Below are 24,849 nucleotides of genomic sequence, written 5' to 3'. Positions count from 1 at the left end.
AGGGCAGAGGGAGAGAGAGAAGCATCTTCCCTGCTAAGAGGGGAGCCAACCAGGGGCTTGACCCTGGGATCATGACCTGTGCCGAAGCCAACAGTCAGAGGCTTAACCGACTGTGCCACTCAGGCGCCTGTATGGCATGGAAAATTTTAATACCTAGGGAGATGCATCTAGAAGAATTTGGGATGTAAGGAAGGTTTATTTTTATAGATTGGGGAAAAAAATGAAAGGGGATGTGAGAAAGGAGAATCTACACTTCCATCACAAGCTCATACTCAGGCAGATCAATCTTTAAAGAGTGTATATTTAAAAAGATGTAGAATACATGTCCTTAACATTTATCCTTCCTGTGTACCTTGGGAAAGTCTTAGGTATCTCACAGGGTAAGCATCGTGTCTTTGGGACTACTGAGAGGTAGGCTATAGGTCTATTTACTGTGAAAACAGGTAGCATGAATGACAAATAAATCTTTATAATTCTGAACCAGGGAACTCAGAGTTGTTACTGCAGCAAAATCTACATCACAGATAGAAGGTAGAAATTGTTACCTAAAGTGAGGTGCTACCACAGGAAGAACCTAAAATATTTAAGAGACAGATGGCAGGTAGCAAGAAAAAAATTTTCAGAGAATGGAAAGATAGCAATCCATGTTATGCAGTGATAAAACAGTTCACAAAACTGTTCCTTACAGTTCATTTGGGAAACAGATCATGTAATAAATTTGTAGCTTAAACAGCAGCTTGAGAAATAAAGGAATATTTTGTGTTCATTCCTGTTGGCTCGCATTTGACAAGATAGAACAAAAAAGATATGAGGTGAAAAAAGACCAGTTTGCAAGAAAGAATGGGGAGAAGAGAATCACCAATTTGAGAACTCATGGGATTGAAATAGGCAACTATTTCTCAACCTCAAATAGTTAAAGATAAAACTGAGAAATGCTTGCAATGACAAAGGATAATTAAAACTCAGCCTGGAGGCACTGAATCAAATTAAGAGAATGGCTGTTTCGGCCATTTTTTAAAACTCTGAATGGATTAATAGTCCCAGATCAAGTCCAACCAACTAAGGTTATATAGACACAATGGCTCAGAGAAAAGAGACTAAGGGGAAGGGACTCTCACATCAAGCCTGATAAACCTCTGTAAGCACTAGGAGACAGAGGGAGAGAGGGGGAGAGATGGGGTGGGCGAGGGGGGGTGTAGATGAGGGGGGGAGGAAGAGAGAATATGTACAGGGGCTAGAAAACAAAGAATTATATCAAATGAGAGTTATGCCTTGAAAAGAAGTATGGAAGTGACTATTGACCTGTGAAGTGGGTGAAAATGACTAGTTTGAGTTTCTTTCCTTTTTCATTAAGTTTCTGAGAGAGCTGCAGTTTCAAAACAATTACTACAATGGACTAAATAAAAGAGATCGTGACTATTCACCCTTAGAAATCCTGTATCTCTGGGAAGACAGGAGGAGGGCATATTCCCCTGAACACCCATTCCAGATGTGGCCAAGGTTAATAATAGAAAAAGTCATCCCCAGAAAGAATCAGGAGCAATGGAGAAAAATGAACAAGAGAGTCACTGCCAGGGGGCAGAGTCAGGGCTTAATGAAGAAATATTCCTCATTCCCCAAAGTGATCCTCAACTAGCTGCCAAACAGGATTTCAGAACTGCCACAGATCTTTGTCTGCCTCTGCTACATGTTTCCTTCCTAAAGGGAATCTTTACAGTATTTATCTTTTCCATGGGAGAGATAATTTGATTTTTTAGGCATGGGTTTTATGTCAAAAGGAACCACATCTGTACCTAATGTAGAGGTAACTGTACATCACTCAGATATTTGTTTTTAAAATATTTTTATTTATTTATTTATTCATGAGAGACAGAGAGCGAGGCAGAGACACCCGCAGAGGGAGAAGCAGCTCCATGCAGGGAGCCTGACATGGGACTCGATCCCGGATCTCCAGGATCAGGCCCTACACTGAATGCGGTGCTAAACTACTGAACCACCCAGGCTGCCCTTCAGAGATTTTTTTTTTAAAGATTTCATTTATTCATTCATGACAGAGAGATAGAGAGAGGCAGAGATACAGGTAGAGGGAGAAGCAGGCTCCCGGCAAGGAGCCCGATGTGGGACTTGACCCCGGATCCTGGGATCACGTCCTGATCCAAAGGCAGACGCTCAACCACTGAGCCACCCAGGCATCCCGAGATTCTGAGTTTTGATCTGGATACCCTGACTAGATAGAACTTCTACAATGTCTACCTTGGGAAGAGGGTGAGTTTATTTTGCATGCATGAGAGAGAATTAAACGAATATTTGGTGACCAGAAGAATATATTGCTACTCCCCAATAGTTATGATTTTTTTCCTTCAAGGCACATAGTGGGACTATAATTCCCTGCCCCCTGGGAAGTCATGAGTGTCACTCCCAGGAGGAAAACTTTAAGACAGGTTATACAATTAGCCCTTCTCCTTCTCCTTGCCATGGTTCCTAGTGATGTTTCAGATAGTGAAGCCTCTGTGAACCTGCATCTTTTAGTGAGAACAACATGGAGCAGAGCTCCTACTGACCTAAGATGGACATATAGCATGAATAAGAAATACATTCTTGTCATTTTAAGCCACGAAGATTTCAAGGATGTCACAATCTAGCAAAATCTAGCCTAACACAGAAACAAACAAAAAATGATAAACAGAAAACAGCTTGCCTTAATTGGAAAAAAGAAAAAAAGAAAAAAAGAAAGAAAAGCATATTATCTTAAAATAACAAAATCTAAAAATGACAGTCCTTAAAATAAATTTCTTTTCAAAATTTGGCTGGAAACACAATCAATGCCTAGCAGAAAATTAGGAAACCTTCTGTTCATTTTAGCCCTTAGAGTTTGCAATGTATGTTTAAAGAAACTTCATAATCTTGGTACTTACTTACAGCCTGGCTAGAATTACACTGTACTGCAGAACACATTAAAAATAACTATGATCCCCAGTTAGCAAAGAGCCAAGGTGGAGTGGAATTTTTGAGAACAGATGAAGTGACTCCTTGGTAGCCAAGGTGATAACATTGAGGTTCCCACTGAGAACAGGGATTGCATCCTTTATATAATCTCACTACAGAACTTAACAATGCCTGACATGGAAGAGGCACATGGTAAGTATTTGAAGCATTGGCTACAGCTGAACCCAGTTGCTCACTTGAAAATCTAGTCTAGTTGGTTAAGCTGTCCAACTCTTGATTTTGGCTCAAGTCATGATCTCAGGGTTGTGGGGCCGGGCTCTGCACTCAGTGTAGTCTGCTTGAGATTCTCTCTCTCTCTGTCTCTCTCTCTCTCTCTCCTTCTGCCCTTCCCCCCTCACTCTTTCCCTTTCTCCCTAAAATAAATAGTAAATAATAAAATAAAAATAAATAAATAATAAATAGTAAAATAAAATCCTTTTTTTTTTTTTTTAAAGAAAATCTAGTCTCCAAAATCAGCCTATGGAGCTGGGCTGCACCTAATCAGGACTGCCAGTGGGGATCCCTGGGTGGCGCAGTGGTTTGGCTCCTGCCTTTGGCCCAGGGCACGATCCTGGAGACCCGGGATCGAATCCCACGTCGGGCTCCTGGCGCACGGAGCCTGCTTCTCCCTCTGCCCGTTTCTCTGCCTCTCTCTCTCTGTGTGTGACTAACATAAATAAAGAAAGAAAATATTTAAAAAAAAAAAAAAAAAAAAGGACTGCCAGTGAGGTTAGTGTAGAGGTACTAGGGGAAGTGATTCTGGTATCATGGTAAGAGGCAAGCTAGGCTGTTAATCCCCAGACCTTTGTTCCAAGAATAACACATAAAAAAATCCTGATCCTCCCTGTTCATTGCTAACTACTCCTCTGTCCTCATGATTTAGTTTCAGGAGACAAGAGATTCTTCATTTGGCCTAAGGTAGTTATGTCAGAGTTTTGTCACCTACAAAAAAATGCCATCTACCATAATCCTTTCTCAAGGAATTAACATAATAGATATGAACAAATAATTATAAAACAGGGCCAAGAGGTATTGTGGAGCATGTAAAAAGACCAAACCTAAAAGTCTAATGAAGTTATTGGGTACAGGGGATAGCCCTGATGTGGGCAAACAAACTTTGAGGCTCAGTGACTTGTTGACTCCGGGAAAAGTGCTTGAATATTCTATCGTTAGATCTATGCGCATGAGTGTCAGAAGTCCAGGAAGGCAAGAAGAGTCTAAATCCAAGAGTGTCAAAGAAGGCGGGGAGCACCAAAGGCTTCTGCTGTTGGGCTGGTATTAGGTTTCCTTTTGTGTGTAAGCAGGCAGATTTCTGTTTGCAGCCGAGAAAAGGGAATGCCTCACAATTACAGAGGGTGGGGGACTCCTAACATACCAGCCTGTTGAGGCCACAGCAGCTTGGGCTGCTGGACCATCTGTAAAATGTATCTGGTCTGGTTCACTGACTGATTGGCTCCATCCCAAAAAAGCAATTAAAAGGTAGCTCCCAGACCCCAGCCAGCTTGTACTACTGTGAAAACATTTTAGGCCAAACCTATGACTAGAAATAATAGTTTAAGGTAAACCATTTTAAAAATAATAACATTATTTTTGACAGATGTTCTCTAAATGAAAGGATTTATATCCAATTACTGCAAGCCGTCCGACATATTCTCATTACTTAAATTAAAAATTTAAGTACATTACATTACATTGTAATGTACTTTGTACATTGTAAAAGTACAATGTAATGTACTTTGTACATAAGTATTACATTAAAAATACTTTTATTGCAAAAAATTCTCCTATACACAGAAGTAGAGGTTAGCATAATTAACTTTCACATACTTATGACCAATTTAAATAATCATCAGGTTTTATCTTTTTTGTTTCATCAGTCTCTTTCATGGTTAAATGGTTAAAACTAATTTATTTTTAAAATATTTTATTTTTAAGTAATCTCTAAGCCCAATGTGGGGCTCGAACTCACAACCCTGAGATCAAGAGTCACATGCTCCACTAACTGAGCCAGCCAGGCATTCTTCACCTGTTCCTTTTATTTATTTATTTTTTTATTATTAAAGTATTTTAAGGGGGCATCTGGGTGGAGCAATCAATTCAGGGTCTGACTTCAGCTTGGGTCATGACCTCAGGGTCCTGGTATGGAGCCCTGCTGAGTGGGGAGTTGGCTTCTCCTTCTCCCTCTGCCCCTCCCCGCTCACGCCCGCTCTCTCAGATAAATAAGTGAAATCTTAAAAAATATATATTTGAAGTATTTTAAGGCAAATTTAGACATCATCCTCACATATTTCAGTATACATTTTTTTTTAAGAAAGGACATGTTTTTACACTACTGCCATGCTTTTGTCACACTGTAGCAAATAGTAGTGGTGCTTTTTCCCACGGCACTTTAGCTCTTACCTGTTCAGTGTATGTTCTTTGCCAGAGGGCTTTCTCTGGCTTGAAGAGCCCATTCTGCCTCCTTCTCTTGTGGGCGCAGCTGAACCAATGCCTGATGGGAGCTGGTATATCAGTAAACCAAGGCCCTTGGCCTGGGGGTGGGGATTAGCTCTGAAGTATATTCCACACTATTTCCCCAAGTACAGCAGTGAGATTAAGTTCCACTTGCCCAGAGGGGTTAAACTGCTTAATAGTGCAGCTTTTATTGGCTTCTATTGCTTCCTTAACTCACTTCCTCTCCCTCTTGCAGTGTTTCCTGGGATCCTTTCTCAAATAAATATACTTCTTGCATTTGAATCTTTATCTCTGGGTCTGGGACCCCAAACTGAGAAACTCACCTAACCAGACTTGCAATAATTCTTTGTTATCATCTAATACCCAGATCATTTGAGATTTTCCTAATTATATCAAAATTATCTTTTTATAATTGTTGAAATCAGATTTTTAAACTAACTGCATTTGGCTGTTTCTTAAGCCTCTTTTAATCTAGAGCAGTCTCTTCTTCCTCACCTCTTTTTGATGCCATTGACTTGGTTGCAGGGACCAGTTCAGTTATCTCGTTAAATTTACCACATTCTGGATGTCTATTTGCTTTCTTTTTGTTCCTTTATTTCCTCTATATCCTGCAATGGAAGTTAGCTTTTAAAAACTTGCAGATTCCCGCAGCCCGGGTGTCTCAGTGGTTTGGCGCTGCCTTTGGCCCAGGGCGTGATCCTGGAGACCCTGGATGGAGTCCTACATCGGGCTCCCTGCGTGGAGCCTGCTTCTCCCTCTGCCTAAGTCTCTCTCTCTCTCTATCTGTGTCTATCATGAATAAATAAATAAGCCTTTAAAAAAAAAAAAACTTGCAGATTCACGGGCACCTGGGTGGCTCCGTCAGTTGAGCACCTGACTCTTGTTTTCAGCTCAGGTCATAATCTCAGGATCCACATTCAGCAGGGAGTCTGCTTGAGATTCTTTCTCTCCCCTTGCTCCTCCCTCCCACACTCTCTTTCTTTCAAGTAAATAAATAAATCTTAAAAAAAAAAAAAAGAAACTTGCAGATTCAACTCTTTTGGGTAGTATTGTCAACCTCATACCATTTTAAAAAAAGATTTTATTTATTTATTTGAGAGAGAGAGAACACAAGCCGAGGGGGCAGAGGGAGAAGGAGGAGTAGGCTCCCTGCTGAGAAGGGAGCCCAACATGGGGCTCAATCCCAGGATTCCAGGATCATGACCTGAGCCAAAAGCAGACACTTAACCCACTGAGCCATCCAGGTGCCCTTAGCCTCATATCAATCCCTTTAGGAGACACATATTGCCTGGTTGTCCCAGTTTAAGAGATACTTAAATTGATAACTGGGTTCAGCTAATTCATCTCAGAGGGTTTAGCAGGAAGCTGTGATGCATAAAAGCCACATCCCATGTGGCATTACTAACACTGTTCTATAACTTCAGAGAGCAGCTACTAAGTTCATAGTGAATGTTTTGTAGAGTAAAATATTTTTTTGTTTGTTTTTGAGTAAAATATTTTTTTAATTTTTTATTTATTTATGATAGTCACACACACACACACACAGAGAGAGAGAGAGAGAGAGAGGCAGAGACACAGGCAGAGGGAGAAGCAGGCTCCATGCACTGGGAGCCTGACATGGGATTCGATCCCGGGTCTCCAGGATCGCGCCCTGGGCCAAAGGCAGGCGCCAAACTGCTGCGCCACCCAGGGATCCCCTGAGTAAAATAATTTTAAACAGGTTTTAAACTGTTAGCTGTTTCATGTCTTGGAACATACTCCAAGCTATTTTGTAAGGAAAACTAGTTCCACTCACAGCTTGAATCATAACTTAATGCATCGTTAAAATGGGAACCAGATCCATACCCCATGAAGTTTCATTAAACGTCGTACTCAACAAATAGTGATGACTGCAATGTGCAGACAATGGAATAGGTACCAAGGATACAAGGGTAAGCTAATCAGTCATCGTGCTCAAAGAACTTAGTCTTGTAGGGATCTTACTAGCGATACAATTGTACATACATTGGTAGTGGTACCTAATTTGCAGGGAGGATGTCATTAGGAAATTCTTCTTAAAGGAAGTGATATCTAAATTGAAACCTACATGGTTCTTTTTTTTTTTTAAGATTTTATTTATTTATTCATGAGAGGCACAAAGAGAGAAGCAGAGACACAGGCAGTTGGAGAAGTAGGTTTTCTGTGAGGAGCCTGGTGGGGGACTCAATCCCAGGACCCTGGGATCATGACCTGAGGCAAGGGCTCAACCACTGAGCCACCCAGGTGCCCCTACATGGTTGTTTCTTAAAGCAAAGCTTTCCTTTTCTTGAAACTATTATGTTTTTTTGTTAAAGAAAATATGAATCACGTAATTGTTGAATCTTTCTGATTTGACCCCTAATAATTTCAATTTTGCAACTTAACTCTAATTATGTAGGACCTGATAGTTTGCACATCTTTATTCCACATGTCTACTGGTCTTTTTATTCTTTTCCTGATTTTTAAGTGTCTATATGTTATTTTTCTGTTCCAAATTATACATGTTTTTGAAGCTACCTCAGATCACAGTCTCTTACATATATTTAAAAATAGGAACAGAAAAAAAATCTCATATTGAGTTGGACCAGAGATGACTCAAACTTCATCAGAAATGGTCTTAAAGAGCTTTTCCACACTACCCAATGCATTATTCTACATTCCCATAATTTATTTTTTAAATATTTTATTTATTTATTAATGAGAGACACACAGAGAGAGGCAGAGACATAGGCAAAGGGAGAAGCAGGCTCCCCATTGGGAAGCCTGATGTGGGACTCCATCCCAGGACCCAGGATCACACCCCGAGCCAAAGGCAGACACCACTGAGCCACTCAGGTGTCCCTCTCATCATACCTTAAAGGGAAACTTTCAAAATGTCCAGAGCTCTTGATGTCCTACAAACAAAGGAGGAGGATGGTCTCAAATTCCTTGCAGCAGGAACTCATTAGGTGGCACCAACCTTGACTTCCAAATGGGACAGTACATCTACAAAAGGAAAAGTGATAGCACTTACATCATAAATCTGAAGAGAACCTGGAAAGAAGCTTCTGCTGGCAGCAAACACCATTGTTGGCATTAAAAACCTGGCTCAAGTCATTGTCTTATTATAAGGAATCCTTATTATACAGGAATTGAGCTGTGCTGAAGTTTGTGCTGCTACTGCTGGCACTCCTACTGCTGGTCACTTCACTACTAGAACCTTCACTAAACAGATCCAAGCAGCCTTCCGGGAACCCAGATTTTTGGTGGTTACTGATCTCATGGCTGACCACCAGCCTCTCCCAGAGGCATCTTCATCAAACTGCCTGTCATAGCTCTGTGTGACAGACTCTCCTCTGCACTATGTGGACCTCGCTATCCCTTGCAACAACAAGGGAGCTCACTCAGTAGGTCTGATGTGGTGGATGCTGGCCCGGGAAGTCCTGTGCATGCGTGGCACCATTTCCCGCGAGACCCATGGGAAGTCATGCCTGATGTCTACTTCTACAGAGATCCTGAAGAGATTGAAAAGGAAGAGCAGGCCACTGCTGAAAACTCTGTGACCAAGGAGGACTTTTGGGGTGAATGGACAGTTCCAGTTCCTGAGTTCACTGCTATTCAGCCCCAAGTCGCAGATTGGTCTGAAGGTGTGCAGGTGCCCTCTTGGCCTACTCAGCGGTTCCCTATTGGAGACTGCAGTGCTCAGCCTACCAGGGAAGACTGGTCTGCAGCCCCCACCGCTCAGGCCACTGAATAGGTAGGAACAACCATGAGTGATCTTCTCTTTCACAAAATGGAAATAAGGTTGATGGAAAATATAGTTTAAAAAAAAATTGGTCTTAAGGAGGGTATAACTTACATCTCTGCTACCACCCATTAGTCCCTGAGGGGGACTAATGGTCCCCTGAGGGACAGTGATATAGGGGAGAGTGAAGCAGAGTCAGAGATATGCTTAAATCCCAGATCTGACAACATTAGTGTGAAATCCTATGGCATTTTCAGTGACTCCAAGATATTTTCCTGAATTATTAGCAATACCTTTTTATCATAGGCTTAGTTTGAACTTAAAAATAATTATATTGATTAAGAGATCTTTGGGTCCAAGATGACTTATAGTTTGTATTATTTCCTGAGACTGCCGTAACAAATTTTCACAAACTGAATGGCTTAAAACAACAAATACTAATTTTCTCATGGTTCTGGAGGTCAAAAGCCCAAAATCAAGGTGTCACAAGTGTCATTCTCCCTTTAAAGGCTCTAGAAGAGAATCCTTCCTTACCTCTTTGAGCTTCTGGTGGCTCCAGGTGTTCCTTGGGTTGTCACTGCATAATTCCAGCCTGTCTCCATGTTCACATTGCCTTCTCCAGGGTTCCATTTTCTCCTCTTCTCTGTGCATCGCTCGTGTGTGAGTGTGTGTGTGTGTGTGTGTGTGTGTGTGTTTTAAGATTTATTTATTTATTTATTGGGGCACCTGGGTTGCTCAGTTGGCCAAGCATCTGATTTTGGCTCAGGTCATGATCTTGGGGTTCTGTGATTAAGCCTCACATCAGACTCCCTGCTCAGTGGCAAGTCTGCTTCTCCCTCTCTTTGCCCTTCCCTCTACCAGTGTGCCTGCTCTCAAAGATATAAAATCTTAAAAAAAAAAAGATTTATTTATTTACTTTGGAGAGAGAGAGCATGTGAGCATGAGAGAAGCAGACCCACTTGAGCATGGAGCTGGATGCAGGGCTTGATTCCACAAACCTGAGATCACAATCCTTAATTTAATTATATCTACAAAAACCTTTTCTCCAAATAAGGTTACATTCATAGGTTCTAGAGGATAGGACATAGACAAACCTTTTCGGGGTCACCATTCAACCACCCAGTGGATTAAACAATAAGGCCATTTCAATTATCTTACGTAAAAGGAGATCTGTATGTGATAGGCAATTTAGGATTGGTGAGGCTCAATGATCTTATCAAAGACCCAGACTCCTTGTCTCTCCCCCTCCACAATTCTCAGCATGTTATTTTTTGTTCTCAAGCCTGCTGCCTCACGATTACAGGACAGTTACACCAATTGTACAGAACAGTACATATAGCAGGAAGGGAGATAAGAAGAGAAAGTAATGAGACCTCTCCCTGATGCCTCTGCAGCTTCCCTCTATGCCCTATTATACTCAGCTGAAATGTATTATAGGGGAATGGGGATGCCATGATTGTCTTGGATCTGTTAAGATACATCCCTTGGGGTACACTGCTACATTGAAACTTGAATTTTAATAATAATAAGAGGAGATCGCTATTAGAGTATGCAACATTTGCTACAATTTCTAAATATGTTCCCTGAAGATTCTAATAAAGAAAAAACCTCACCAGGCCTTTTATCTACTAATTTATATAAATTCCCTCAACCTTATAACATCTACTATATATTGGGTACACTGCGATAGAAGCAGGAGTCTCAAGATCATCAAGGAGCTCTTGGTTGAGTTGAATAAGAGGTAAAAACACCAGTAATTCCAGGATGCCATGACCAATGCTATATTAGAGATATGTACATGGTACAGTGGGGGAACAGAATAGATTGGAGCATCCAGAACCCTTGAGTTTTTGAGAAGCAATTAAACAGAAAAGATGGCGGTGGCTAATGAATGGCATTCTAGAGAGAGAAAAGAGCATGTAGAGAGAAAGATGATTGGAGCACACTGCTACACCTTTGTGGAACTACAGATTTTTTAATATAGCTGGAGTGGAGAACTGTGTAACAGGAAGGCAATTCAAGCTAGTAAGATGGGTGGGAGCTAGATGAAGATGATGTTAAAATAAGAAGATACACTTGACCCCAAAATCTATGGGGAGTTATTGAAGGATTTCAATCATAGGAATGATGAAATTAGACTTTTAGGATTACTCTGACAATAGATGGATGCATCTGATTACATTACAAGATAGATGGTGGTGGCCTTCCTAAAAAAGGCAAGTACAAGTGGAGGAATGACAATTGGGGAAAAGATAGTTGAGGTGTGTGTTTTGAAGTTTAAAATACCTGGCCCAGATGGATCCTTCTCTCTTTCTCTCACTCTAGATCTTGCTCTCTTTTTCTTGCCTTCTAATTTACATGCAATCTCTCATGCATTGTGGACTTATAGACCTCTATTTTTGGTTTTAATTTCTTTGTTTTAAAAAAGATGCTATTGGATTAAAAAGGAATACATCAACATGTTTCAGTGGCTGTCTTTGAGGTGAGATTGTGACTTTAAGAAAATATCAGTATTTCCCAAAGTGAGCATTTTACACACATTTAAAACCCAAAAAACTTTTAATCCTAACTGCCTGAGATGTTTTCATTCAGAGGCAGTATTTTTGCTCTGAGACATGGTATCTTCTTGAGTAATTTTAGGTAAATGACAAGTTTCTTATTGTCAACTAAGTTTTAAAATTTGCCATTCGAGCATTTTGGTCATACTTCCAATTTCTTATCAACACACTTAGCACAATCTTGCAATCATTTGCTTATCAGTCTTTTCCCATGGATTATGAATACCTCCTAGGAATAAAATCTGGCCTTGTTCATCTTGGTAGATCAAGACCTAAATATCCAGTGGATAGATATTTAATAAGTATTTGCTGAATTGGAACATAAAATATGCATCTTTGTGTTCCTAATGCCAAGGGCAGTGGCAAAGCCCAATAAATGTTAGGGTGGAGCTATATTTCAACTTTTGGGCAGTACTCTACCAAAGTCATACTGTCATTAGGTGGCAAAAATAAAATCCCATTTTCTCAAACAGTATCTTCTTGTTACATAATATTACTATGTGTGTATTAATACATTGCTATGTACATATTTATGTGTATACATACATCATTTTTTCCCTGTCTAAAAGGTTTAAAGATCCTTCTAACTCTGTACCTTTGAAAGACTACCAAATTAGGAGGCTTTCTAATTTGCCAGTAAGAAAATTAAGGCTGAAAGTTACCTGAGATCACTAGTACTCCAGTTTTAGATGCTGGTACAAAAAAAAGCTCTTATTTATTGTACCAATTATTTGAAAGTGTTAAGACAGAAACTCTTCTATCCTAAAATTCTAGTCTGGGCACAACTATAGCAAGAGCTATAATTACTATATTCTTTTTTGTAAGCTATGTTTATAATGCCACATTCCAGATATTGTGATGTGTTCAGCATCATCCCCACAATTTTATTGTATTGCAACTTAGAAATTTCCTTGGACTCCCTAGCCAGCAGGACTCTTATTCAACATTCAGTCAACAGTGGGCATGTGCAAGAGATTGGAAAGCTAAAGGAAGAGAGAAACAATCTTCTAGCTTAGACAGTGGTGACACTAGCCAAGTTGCATCCTCTTGCCATAGCAGTCGGCTCCTGCGGCCTCTGGGTAGCAGGTAAACATGGGCTCCTAGTAGTTTGTATCAGCAGCATGGGAGCAGAGGAGCACAATTGCTTTAATTCATAGGGTCTTGCATGAGTTGAATTCTGCAAACAACTGTAGGCTCCAGGGGAAGAAGCAGCTTCTTATAGTTCTTCATCACTGAGCAACAGGACCATCTTTAGCTTCTCCAGCCTTTCCAACAATTTTGCTATCTAATTTCCTGTATTAAATCCCTCCTCGCTTAAAATACCTCAAGTAGCTCCCATTTTCCTTTTTTTTTTCTAAAGTTTTTATTTAAATTCAATTTAGTTCACATATAGTGTATTATTAGTTTCAGAGGTAGAATTTAGTGGTTCATCGGTTGCATACAACACCTTGTGCTCATTACATCCAGTGCCCTCCTTGATGCCAATCACTCAATTGTCCCATCTCCACCCACCTCCCCTCCAGCAACCCTCAGTTTCTTTGCTAAAATTAAGAGTCTTTCATGGTTTGCGCCCCCTCTGTTTTTATCCTGTGTTTTTCCTTCCCTTCCCCTATGTTTATCTGTTTTAAGTTCCACAGATAAGTTAAATCATATGGTATTTATATTCTTATTTAGCTTAGCATAATGGCCTCTAGTTCCATCCATGTCATTACAAGTGGCAAAGTAGCCACTTTGATGGCTACGTAATATTCTATTGTATATAAATACCACATCTTCCTTAGCCATTCATCCATTGATGGACATCTGGGCTTTTTCCACAGTTTGGCTGTTGTGGATATTGCTGCTATAAACTTTGGAGTGCATGTGCCCCTTTGAATCACTATGTTTGTATCCTTTGGTTAAATACCTGGTAGTGTAATTGCTACATGGTAGGGTAGTTCTATTTTTAACTTTTTTTTTTAAAGATTTTATTTATTTATTCATGAGAGACACAAAAAGAGAGGGGCAGAGACATAGGCAGAGAGAGAAGCAGGCTCCGTGCAGGGAAGCCTGAGGTGGGACTTAATCCCGAGACTCCAGGATCACACCCTGAGCCAAAGGCAGACGCTCAACCACTAAGCCACCCAGGTGTCCCATTTTTAACTTTTTGAGGAACCTCCATACTGTTTTCCAGACTGGCTGCACCAGTTTGCATTGCTACCAACAGTGTGAGAGGGTTCCCCTTTCTTCATATCCTTGTCAACATCTGTTGTTTTGTGAGTTGTTCATTTTAGCCATTCTGACTAGTGTGAAGTGGTATTTCATTGTGGTTTTGATTTGTATTTCCCTGATACCAAGTGATGTTGAGCATTTTCTCATGTCTGTTGGCCATGTGTATGTCTTCTTTGGAGAAATGTCTGTTCATGTCTTCTGTCCATTTCTTGACTGGATTTTTTTTTTGGGGGGGTATTGAGTTTGATACATTCTTTATAATTTTGGATACTAGCCCTTAATCTGATATGTCATTTGCAAATATCTACTATTTTGTAGGTTGCCTTTTAGTTTTGTTGATTGTTACCTTTGCTGTGCAAAAGCTTTTTATCCAGATAAAGTCCCAATGGTTCATTTTCACTTTTGTTTCCCTTGCTTCTGGAGACATGTCTAGCAAGAAGTTGCTGTCGCTGAGGTCAAAGAGGTTGCTGCCTGTGTTCTCTTCTAGGATTTTGATGGATTTTCTCCTATTTTCTGATGAATTATGTGGTAATAATATTTAACCTGGTGTTCCTAGAACCAGAGAATGTGCTATTCTGGGGAAATTATTTTTCTATATAAGTTTTAAATTTTTAGGGTGAAAGTACCAATGCTCCTGAAAATTTTTATTAAATGATTCATACATGATCCTTTCTTCCTACACAGAATACCTTAAAGGCAATTTTTTTACTTTTCCATTACTACCATCATTGAATATTCATTATCTCCCTCATTTTAGGCCCCACACGGAAGCACCAAGAACAGATGGTATAGAACACCTGAATTAATACTGACCACAGACAGATACATATGTAAATTCAATTGCAAAAACCTTTACTGTGAGAGTTACTAGAGATATGGAGATGATACTGACATGATTACTGTCTCCTAGACACTCTCACAGAAAAATATGTAAGCAAACAAATTATAATAAGGAATGATAGATATAAAAACAGAAATATGAACCACAGGCACACACTATATGGAGGGAGGGGTTACTGACCGTGCATTGAGGGTATCAGGGAAGGCTCTAGATGTGGGCTTAAATGTAAGCTGGGTCTTGCAGTGTGAATGTTTCTCAGGAAAAGAAAAAAAGGCATTTCAGAGCAAAGAAGTATGTGCAAAGACAAGTATGGAAGCTAGTCTCTAAATATAGCTCCCAACAATTCATCCTCTTCATATATACTTACACAGGTCTCCCTGTTATCCAAGTGTAGAGCATTCCCAGGAAAACTTTTGTAAACTGAAATGGCATGAGACAAAGAAGCAATTACTATCAATGTATATGAAGAAAATTTTTGAGCATTTCCAGACTGAAAAAATAGGTTTTTCTGACACCTTGGGACACATCTTGCTAACAGATGCACAAAATAAATCATAATAAAGCAGAGATGCTCACAGACTCAGTTCAAAGCTATGGCAGCTTGATGCTGAGAGGCTAAGTGTATTTCCCTGGGAAGGAGTTAGTGATGCTACTCTGCTGCTCAGCATGCACACTGCCTCTATAGGGCTCTCTGCCACACAAACACTGAATGCTATTTTCCCTTTTCACATAAAAGCAAAAAAGCCTCTTCAGATTTCTCTTGGTTAGTAAAAATAGGTACTAATGTAGGTCTTTCTTAAAAGTGAGTGGTGTAACTTGAACTTTTGTAAAGTGACAGATACCTGTATCTTCTCCTTTTGAATCAAGGTTGGCCTTGAAGTTGCTCTGACCACTACAATGTGGTGGAAGTAATACTCTGGGATTCTGAGCCCAGGGCCTAAGAGGACTGGCAGTTTCCATATTTTTCTCTTGAGAACACTCTTGAGACATTCCTTTGAATCCCACCACGTTCTAAGTTCAAGCCACATGGAGAATCAGGAGTTGCAACTGACCACTCCAGCTGAGATCCTACCTGACAGTGCCAACTACCAGCATGTGAGTGAGTTATCTTGGACACTTCATTCCAGTTGAGCCCCAAACAGTACGTGAAGCAGCACTCAGCTGAGTCCAGCCAATTCACAGAACTGTGATAAATAATATGATTGTTGTTTTAAGCTGCTGAACTTTAAGGGCTCCTGCATGAGTGAAAGTCAGCAGATGAGTGGAGGCGCGGAGTTCTCATAGTTCGTCATCACTGGGCAATATGGTCTGCCTTTCCTTTTTGCTTTTCTAGTTCATCCAAGATTTTATTATCTAATTCCTTGTATTAATTACTCCTTGCTTGAAATACCTTGAGTGCCTTCCATTTTTCTGTTAATTATGTGGTATAACATTTTGTTATCTTGTATCCATAGGACCAGAGAATGTACTATACCTGGGGCGGGTGTTGGGAGTTTTTCGATACTTTCAACCTTTTTGGTACTGAAACAGCATTTCCTGACAGGTTTTTGGTTTTTTTTTTCTGCTTTGAGAGAGAGGGAGAGAGCAGGGAGACTGGGAGAGGGAGAGAATTTCAAGCAGACTCCCCAAGGAGCACGGAGCCTGATGTGGGGCTCCATTTCACAACCCTGAGATCATGAATGAGCCAAAATCAGGAGTCTGACACTTAACCAACTGAGCCACCTAGGTGCCCCTTCCTGACAGTTTTCTTAAATGAAATATTTACTGAGTACCTGGATATTGTATAACAGCTCTAGGAGCAAATGGTATGGAGTATCAGGTGAAACAAGGGCTGACTACAAGCAATATTTATAAATTTAACTGCAAAAAACTTTACTACATCAGTTGCTAAGGAAAGCAAAATAATGATGATATGGTCCCTGTTCTCTAGCAGCTCCCACTGTAATACAAATAATTTGTTTTATTGTTATTTTATTTTTTTAATACAAATCATTTATAAACAAATTATAGTATGGTATCATAGATTTGAAAATAGAAATATGTATCACAGGTGTAGAAGGGTAGAGAAAAAGTAACTATGCATTGAGGCATTAGGAAAAACTTTACATAGGAACTAAAATTTAAGCTGGATCTTGTTGTGTAGTTAGACATTTGCCAGGTAAGAAAAGGTCAGACTAGGGAAAAAGCATATGCAAAAGGTAGTAAAGTGTAAAAGAGATGGCATTATTCAGACCATATTTCAGTGCAATTGAGAAAAGTGTAGAAAAGTTGAATCATGTTATGAAACATACCTTATGTAATGCATAGGAGTTCGGACATAATACTATGATCGCTGAGGAGCAGAGGAATCTCATATTTGTATTTTAGAAAAATAACAATGTTAGCAATGTGAAGGAGGGATCCAAACAAGGAGGGACTGGCAGCAAGTCCAGTTAGGAGGCTACAGCAAGATTCAGGTGAGAACATCAATAGGCTGTGAAGTGAGAATTTATAGCTGCCCAACCTCCAAAACAGCATGACTGGAATACTGTGAAATAATTCCTATGTAAGGTAGAGGCAGCACTTTCTCCAAGGCTTATCCTCATATGGTAATAGCTGTTGATTTATCAGTGCCATTAAGAACACAATCCTAGGGATCCCTGGGTGGCGCAGCGGTTTAGCACCTGCCTTTGGCCTAGGGCGCGATCCTGGAGACCCGGGATCGAATCCCACATCAGGCTCCCGGTGCATGGAGCCTGCTTCTCCCTCTGCCTATGTCTCTGCCTCTCTCTCTCTCTCTCTCTGTGTGACTATCATAAAAAAAAAAAAAAAAAACAACCACAATCCTTAATTTCAAAATTCTAAATAATGGGCCACGGTTACCAGATCTCATTTCCTATTTGTATGATAGTAATAGCTTTTATTGGGATATAAACAAATAGGGGCCTTGCAATTAAATATTTTAGTTTGGCCTTGGTTGAGAGCTTACTTCAAAGAATTCCAGAATTCTACAACATTTGGATAAGATGAAATTCTAGAAATCTGATTCCAGGTATTTTCCTACAATCTTTGAAATACCTTGACCAGAAGAAAAGTCTTTTTTTTTTAATCAAGATTTTATTTATTTATTCATGAGAGACACACACAGAGAGAGGCAGAGACACAGGCAGAGAGGGAAGCAGGGTCCATGCAGGGAGCCCGATGTGGGACTCAATCCCAGGACTCCAGGATCATGCCCTGAGCCGAAGGGAGGCGCTCAAGTGCTGAGCCACACAGGCGTCCCCAGAAGAAAAGCCCTGCGTTTGGCTCATACTGGGCATGCAGCCTACCCAAAGGAAAAAAGCAAGCACCTGGATGGCTCAGTAGGTTAAACTTCTGACTCTTGATTTTGGCTCAGGTCAAGATCTCAGGGTCATGAGATTGAGCCCCCTGCCCTGGGTCAGGCCCCAGGCTGGATATGGAACCTACTTAAGATTTCTCTCTCTGCCCCTCTCCCTGCTCACACACACACACACACATGCACACTCTAAAAACAAAACAAACCCAAACCTATTCAATAAATCAACTTTCTGAAATAGCTTCTGTAACAATATTTCATACTCTGCATAACACAACAGTGGGCAGAAAAAGGGAGCCAAAAACATTACCAGACATTACCTCTGCTTCCTTACTGTGAGCTCTGTAATTATCTTGCAATAGCACACAATTTTGCTATCTTCAGGAAGGGTTATAATTTTTTAAATGACTTCAAATAAAGATATAAAGATTCATCCCAGTATTCCCAAAGTACTTTTGAAGGGAAAGCAGAATGATCTAGTGGAAGAAACATAGTCCTCAGAACTACGTAAATTGGGGTTCAAATTCTGATGCTTCCACTTGCTATGTATTATTGTATTAATTTCTTTTCAATTTAGTTCCCTTATTTATAAAATGTTTATAGTAAAGACAAACCAAAATTTTGCTACTTTTACATGTATGATTCAACTGCATATATAAACCTTAGGCTTATAAAACATACCCTTATCCAGTGTAATATACCAAATAAATGTTGCTGAAATAAATATCATTGTTGTCTCTTCTTAACTATATACTACCACGTCCTACTACATGGATCCTGGAAGTTTATCAATGACATAAATATGATGTTAATAGTGTCTTTTATAGGCATGATAAAGGAAACAAACTTATGAGAAGTACCTTGCATAACCAATTTTGAGCCTGCCACATTTTCCTTCAGTGCATAAGATGTTAAGCTGCCTTAACAGCAAGCATAGTTTCTTCTTCCATCCCCAGATACATCCTTTCTAATACTATCAACTTTCCCTCCACTCCCAATGCCCACTAAAAAATCTCTCAATCACACTAAAATTTTTTTCTGGAAAATCTCCTAGCTTCACTACTAATTTCATGGCAGTGACAAGTGTTATTCATAAGTATACAAAAGTAGGAAACATACTAGATAATATGAAACTGAAAGGAAATAGCTATGGACTATATTGTTTTCCACATCTACTACATTATGCGTAAGATATAAAGTTTCATAAATAAAGTAAAATTCTACATCTTATATATCTACTACTTTCGATGGTACATCTATGTTACCAGTCTGCCACCCTGGACTATCAATACCTACTTCACAGAGGTGCTAAGAAAATGAAGTAAACCAGGTAAAGTCTAGTACAAAAGTGTTCCTTTCATGTCATATATTTTTTAAGATTTTGTTTATTTATTCATGAGGGACAGAGAGAGGCAGAGACACAGGCAGAGGGAGAAGCAGGCTCCATGCAGGGAGCCTGATGTGGGACTTGATCTGGGGATCCCAGGACCATGCCCTGGGCTGAAATCAGGCACTAAACCACTGAGCCACCCAGGGATCCCCATTTATGTCATATTTATCATATATTATAAACTATATGTGTGTACTTGTACTATACTTCTTACTTCATTTCAACTTTCAACATATAGTAGATCTGTATGTTCAAAAAGACATGATTGTACACCTATGTCCCTAGCAGCATTAATTACAATAGCCAAAAGGTAGAAGCTACCCATTCATCAATAGATCAATAGACAAAATGTGGCATGACGTACAATGGAGTATTATTCAGCTGTAAAAAGGAATGAAGTTCTGATACATGTTACAACATGGATAAGCCTTGAAAGCATGATGCTAAGTGAAATAAGTCAGACACAAAAGGGCAAATATTGTATGATACCACTTATATGAGGTACCTAGAATCATTGAATTAAATAGAAATAGAAAGCAGAACAGCGGTTACCAATAGCTGCAGGGAGAGAAGAATGGGGAATTATTGTTTAATGGGTATAGTATTTCAGTGTGGAATAACGAAAATGTTCTGGAGATAGTGATGGTTGCACAACAATATCAATATACTTAATGTCACTGAACACTTAGAAATGGTAAATTTTGTATGTATATTTAACTACAATAAAAGCAATTTAAAAATACTTGTTAAAAAATAAACACTGTAAAAAGTACACACTATCTTAAGATAGATCAGATACACTGTCTGGGTATGGCTAGGACCTTGGGGTGAAAGGCAATGAGCAAGTAGATTTTTAAAGACTGGACCAGCTTTCTAGGGGTGAAGGGATCAGAAAGGGATCAGGAGATGTGAAGTCAAGACCCACCTTTAAGGGCACCTGGGTGGCTCAGTGGTTGAGTGTCTGCCTACAGCTCAGGCATGATCCTGGAGATCCGGAATCAAGTCCTGCATCGGGCTCCCTACAGGGAGCCTGCTTCTCCCTCTGCCTGTGTCTCTGCCCCTCTCTCGCTCTGTGTCTCATGAATAAATGAATAAAAATCTTAAAAAAAAAATTCTTTAAGAAAGCAAATAAACAACAAAAAAATTAAAAAAGAAAAGAAAGCAAATAAATACAATCCAAGTAAAGCCAGTGGAAGGCTATCTGGATTGGATAATTCTTCCTTGTGGTTATTTGGGTATGAAGAAGCATCTACATTTCCAAAAAAAGTTATAACAAAAACATTTTAGTTCAAATAAAAATGTAAGTCATGTATTTTCCATAACTATACATTCTATTTATAAACTCAACATAAATGGCATATTTATGATTACTGAAAGCTTGCCATTCTTCTGAGGAGCAATAATCTGAGTGCATAATACTACTCTGTCTATAATAAGAACAAATACTTTTGCTTTTATTTTCCTCCTGTAGGTTATTAAATAACAACAGACCTGCTGTAGCTAAGTATAACTCATTTGGTATAACTTAGGTATTTTGAGAAATTCATTAACATTATCAGACCTTTAGGGTACTTCATTATAATAGTACATATTAAAATTGTGCCCTTTTATAAGCCTTTGGAAAATTGACAATACATACTAAAACCAAGTATGTGCATTCCCCATGACCCAGCAATTCTACTCCTACGCATATATTCAACAGAAATGCATATTTACAGTCACCAAAACACATGTATAAGAATGTTCTCTGCAGCATTATTCATAATAGCCAAGAACTAGAAATTCCTCAAACACCCATCAATGGTAGAATGGATAAATTTTAGATATAGTAAAATTGGTTAAATTAATGAAATACTATTCAGCAGTAAGAATGAATGACTGCAAATACATACAATATGAGTCAATCTCACTCTGGCAGGCTGAATAATGGCCTCCAAAGATATGGAGGATCTAATCCCGGGAACCTGTGATCGTTAACTTATATGGCAAAAGAGGCTTTGCTGGTGTGATTACATTAAGGATCTTGAAAGAAGGAGATCATCCTGGGTTATCCAGGTGAGCTCTATATGCAGAGGCAGAAGATGATGTGACTATAGAAGAGAAGGCCATATGACTATGAAGCAGAGGCTTTAAATACCAAGTAAGGGGCCACAAAAAATACAGGCAGCCACTGGAAGCTGAAAAAAGGCAAGGAAACAGGTGCTTCACTCACAGCCTTCACATTCAGGAACCAACCCTGCTGTTAGACTAGGGCCTAATAAAAAATAGTTTTCAATTTCTAATCTCTAGGACTGTAAGAGAAGGAGTTTGTGTTATTTTAAATCACTAATTTTGGGGTAATTTGTTACAGTGGCATCAGAAAACCAATACACTCACAAATATAATGATGATTTTTTTTTTATAAATTAATTTTTATTGGTGTTCAATTTACCAACATACAGAATAACACCCAGTGCTCATCCCGTCAAGTGTCCCCCTCCATGCCCGTAAATATAATGATGATTGAATAAAAGAGTACACTTGAACGCTGAGTGAGGCGGCACTAGGGCAGCAGGCAGACTGGGCTGCAGTCCATAATGCTGGGCGCACTTCTGGGGCCCAGGAGTATGAGGCAGTGGGCCTTGGAGCCAAGTCTGTCTGCAGCACCTGTCACGTACTTCCTGGCCCAGGGTTCAGACTCCAAGTATGACAGTGAGGCACCTGGAATGCTGGCAGCCCTCTCTTAGCCTCTGTCCAACTTGATTCCTGAGCAGGCTGAGCAGCAGCAAGGTTTGTCACAGCCTCTAAGCAAACTGAGCTGGATCCAGTCTCAAACCCAGACCCAACAGTGCAGTGCTGAGGTGGGGGAGGGGCAGCAGGAGAGCTGTCTGGAATCTGATTTCCAGCAGAACTTCAGGTATTAAATGACCCTTTGCTTTTTGTAGTGCAAACCAGTTACTGCTTGCTTCTTTGCTGGAATACTTGAGCCACGTGCATGAATCCACTTCGTTCAAGAGTTGTTGAAATCTGACGACCTTTATCAAAATGGCACTGCTGTCTTCTTTCACTTGTAGTGAGTTTAGCTCATTGAGACTACATCACAACAGAACTATTGCTTTTTTTTTTTTTTTTATCTTGGGGGCACTTGGGTAGCTCAGTTGGTTGAGTATTAGACTCTTGATTTCTTTTTTATTTTTTTATTTTTTTTTAGACTCTTGATTTCTGCCCAGGTTGCGTTCTAGGGCTCACTGGATGGAGCCCCATGGTGCTGGGCTTTTGCACTCGGCAGGTAGTCTACTTCTTTCCTTCTCTCTGCCCCTCCTCGCATCTGTGTGCTCTTTCTCTCTAAAATAAATAAGTTTTTAAAAAAAATATTTTAAAGTAATCTCTATATCCAACATGGGGCTTAGAACACAAACCCCAAGATCGAGAGTTGCACACTCTACAGACTAAACCAGCCAGGCGCCCCAAGCTATAATTGTTCATCAGCTAACGAAGAGTTCCTCAGGATCCTTGTGAGGATAATTCTCATATCCAGAAGATCAGATCAAGGAAAGTAGCTTTGAAGAACAGACTTCACATTATTTAAATGAATTACAACATCTTGCCACCCTAGGAAAACGTGGATATAAGAGAGTACACAAAATAGGAAAAATTATGTGGTATTTTGCAATTAAAAAAATCCTGATTAAGGATGCAACTATACAGATTGTATGAAGGTACTCTGGTGAGTGAAGGTGTTGACAGGTCTTCAGCATCCTAATATTGTAAGGCCATCATACTTGGATAGAACATGCTCATGTAGCCCAAATGCAAGATTGAATTTCTATTTAGTTGCCATCTCTGGAAGTAAGTTCCAACCAGGAGAATGAAAGAGATCAATATGATGTTGAAAATGATTAAGGTAACAGCTCATCCATTATCCTCACCAAGTTCACCTTAGAAAAAGAAAAATCCTTAGGAGAATGTGGCATTGAAAACCAGACTAATAGACTGATGAACTGTTATCACCAATTTAGTCACAAAAGATGCCAGTGAATTTGAGTCCTTCATTTTACTCTAAGAAAATGGCTTGGCTGATTTGTCTTCCAGATTATTGAATATCAGCTACCACTTGGGCATGATTACACTTAAAATTTCACATCCACTGAGGAATCTTCTTAAGAAAGCTTAAAACTTGTTGGGGCAGACAGCACCTGATGTAGTGTCACTTGATGTTGCATATCCATATCCAGCTGTGGGAGCTCTCTCTGTGGGACTGGATAGCTGAGAGAAGCAAGCAGAAGTGTGGGGGCCAATCTGCACGTCATTAATGTTATGGCCAGCGTTGCAATAAAAATCTTTCAAAAATTGGAGGAAGGTGTATTTTATATTTATAAAATGGGAATAGTACACAGACATCTGAAGCCCAGAAATACTTTCCTCATGGCCCTGATCAGCAAGTCAAAATAGGAGACTTTGGCCTGGCCTGCGTAGACATCACACAGAACAGACTGGATCAGTACGACAAGGCAAGAGAACACCAACATATACTTCTAGAGTGGGTACTTGTCTATACCCTTAACCTAAAGAGTTAGAAGGATCCGAGTGTGACGCCAACTCAGATATGTATAGCTTGGGTGTGATCATACTAGAGCTCTTTCAGCTATTTGGAACAGAAATAGAGCAAGTACAAGTTTTAACAAGTTTAAGAACTGGTCAGATATTTGAATCCCTCAGTAAAAGGTCCCTCAGAAGCCAAGTGTATCTAGCACTTAACAAGAAAGAATGCAACTCAGAGACTGTTCTGTTCAGCTGCTATAAAAGTGACTCTTGCAAAATTCTGGAAATGTTAATCTCACCCTACAAGAAAAGGATAATGAAGAATTACAGAAACAGTTAAGCCTCCTTTCTTATGACACAAGGGTTAAAGATGACATGGAAGATGGGAATGTGCTTGTCTAGCCTTAATTAGGCTCTATAAATGTGAAAGTGGTCTTAAACTCTTTAAGCTAGTCAACTGGAATGTAAATTTTCAATCTTTATTAGGGTGTAAAGGGTATAATACTATTCTTTAGTAAGCCAGCATAAGACTTATTAAAGTGAAAAAAAAAAAGACTTATTAAAGTGAAGTTGTAAAAGTTAAAAAAGAGTACATTATCTATGATTGCATTTACATAAAATAAAAGGAAAAACTAATCTATGGTTTCAGAAAACAGAATAGTTATTACTTCTGGGGAGGAAGAAGATAGTGTTAGTTCATACTGCTGTGTCTTGGTTTAAGGGCCAGTGATAGGAGTATGTTTAATTCGTCAAAACCCTCACTTATATATTTTTCTATATGTATGGTATATGTTTTAAAAGTTGGTAATGTTTCAACATTTATCAGTGTGA

At 39.5% G+C, this 24,849-nt stretch overlaps 1 pseudogene; it reads left to right on the top strand.

The window, feature by feature from the left end:
• The first annotated feature begins 8,923 nt into the window (after positions 1-8,923).
• LOC129519793 (eukaryotic translation initiation factor 2-alpha kinase 1-like) lies at positions 8,924-24,782 on the top strand (annotated as a pseudogene).
• The last annotated feature ends 67 nt before the right edge of the window (positions 24,783-24,849 follow it).

Source organism: Nyctereutes procyonoides, unplaced genomic scaffold, assembly GCF_905146905.1.
Source record: "Nyctereutes procyonoides isolate TBG_1078 unplaced genomic scaffold, NYPRO_anot_genome, whole genome shotgun sequence".
NCBI classification, from domain to species: domain Eukaryota; kingdom Metazoa; phylum Chordata; class Mammalia; order Carnivora; family Canidae; genus Nyctereutes; species Nyctereutes procyonoides.
Note: the sequence above shows the minus strand (reverse complement) of the source record. Positions and strands in the feature narration are given on the sequence as shown.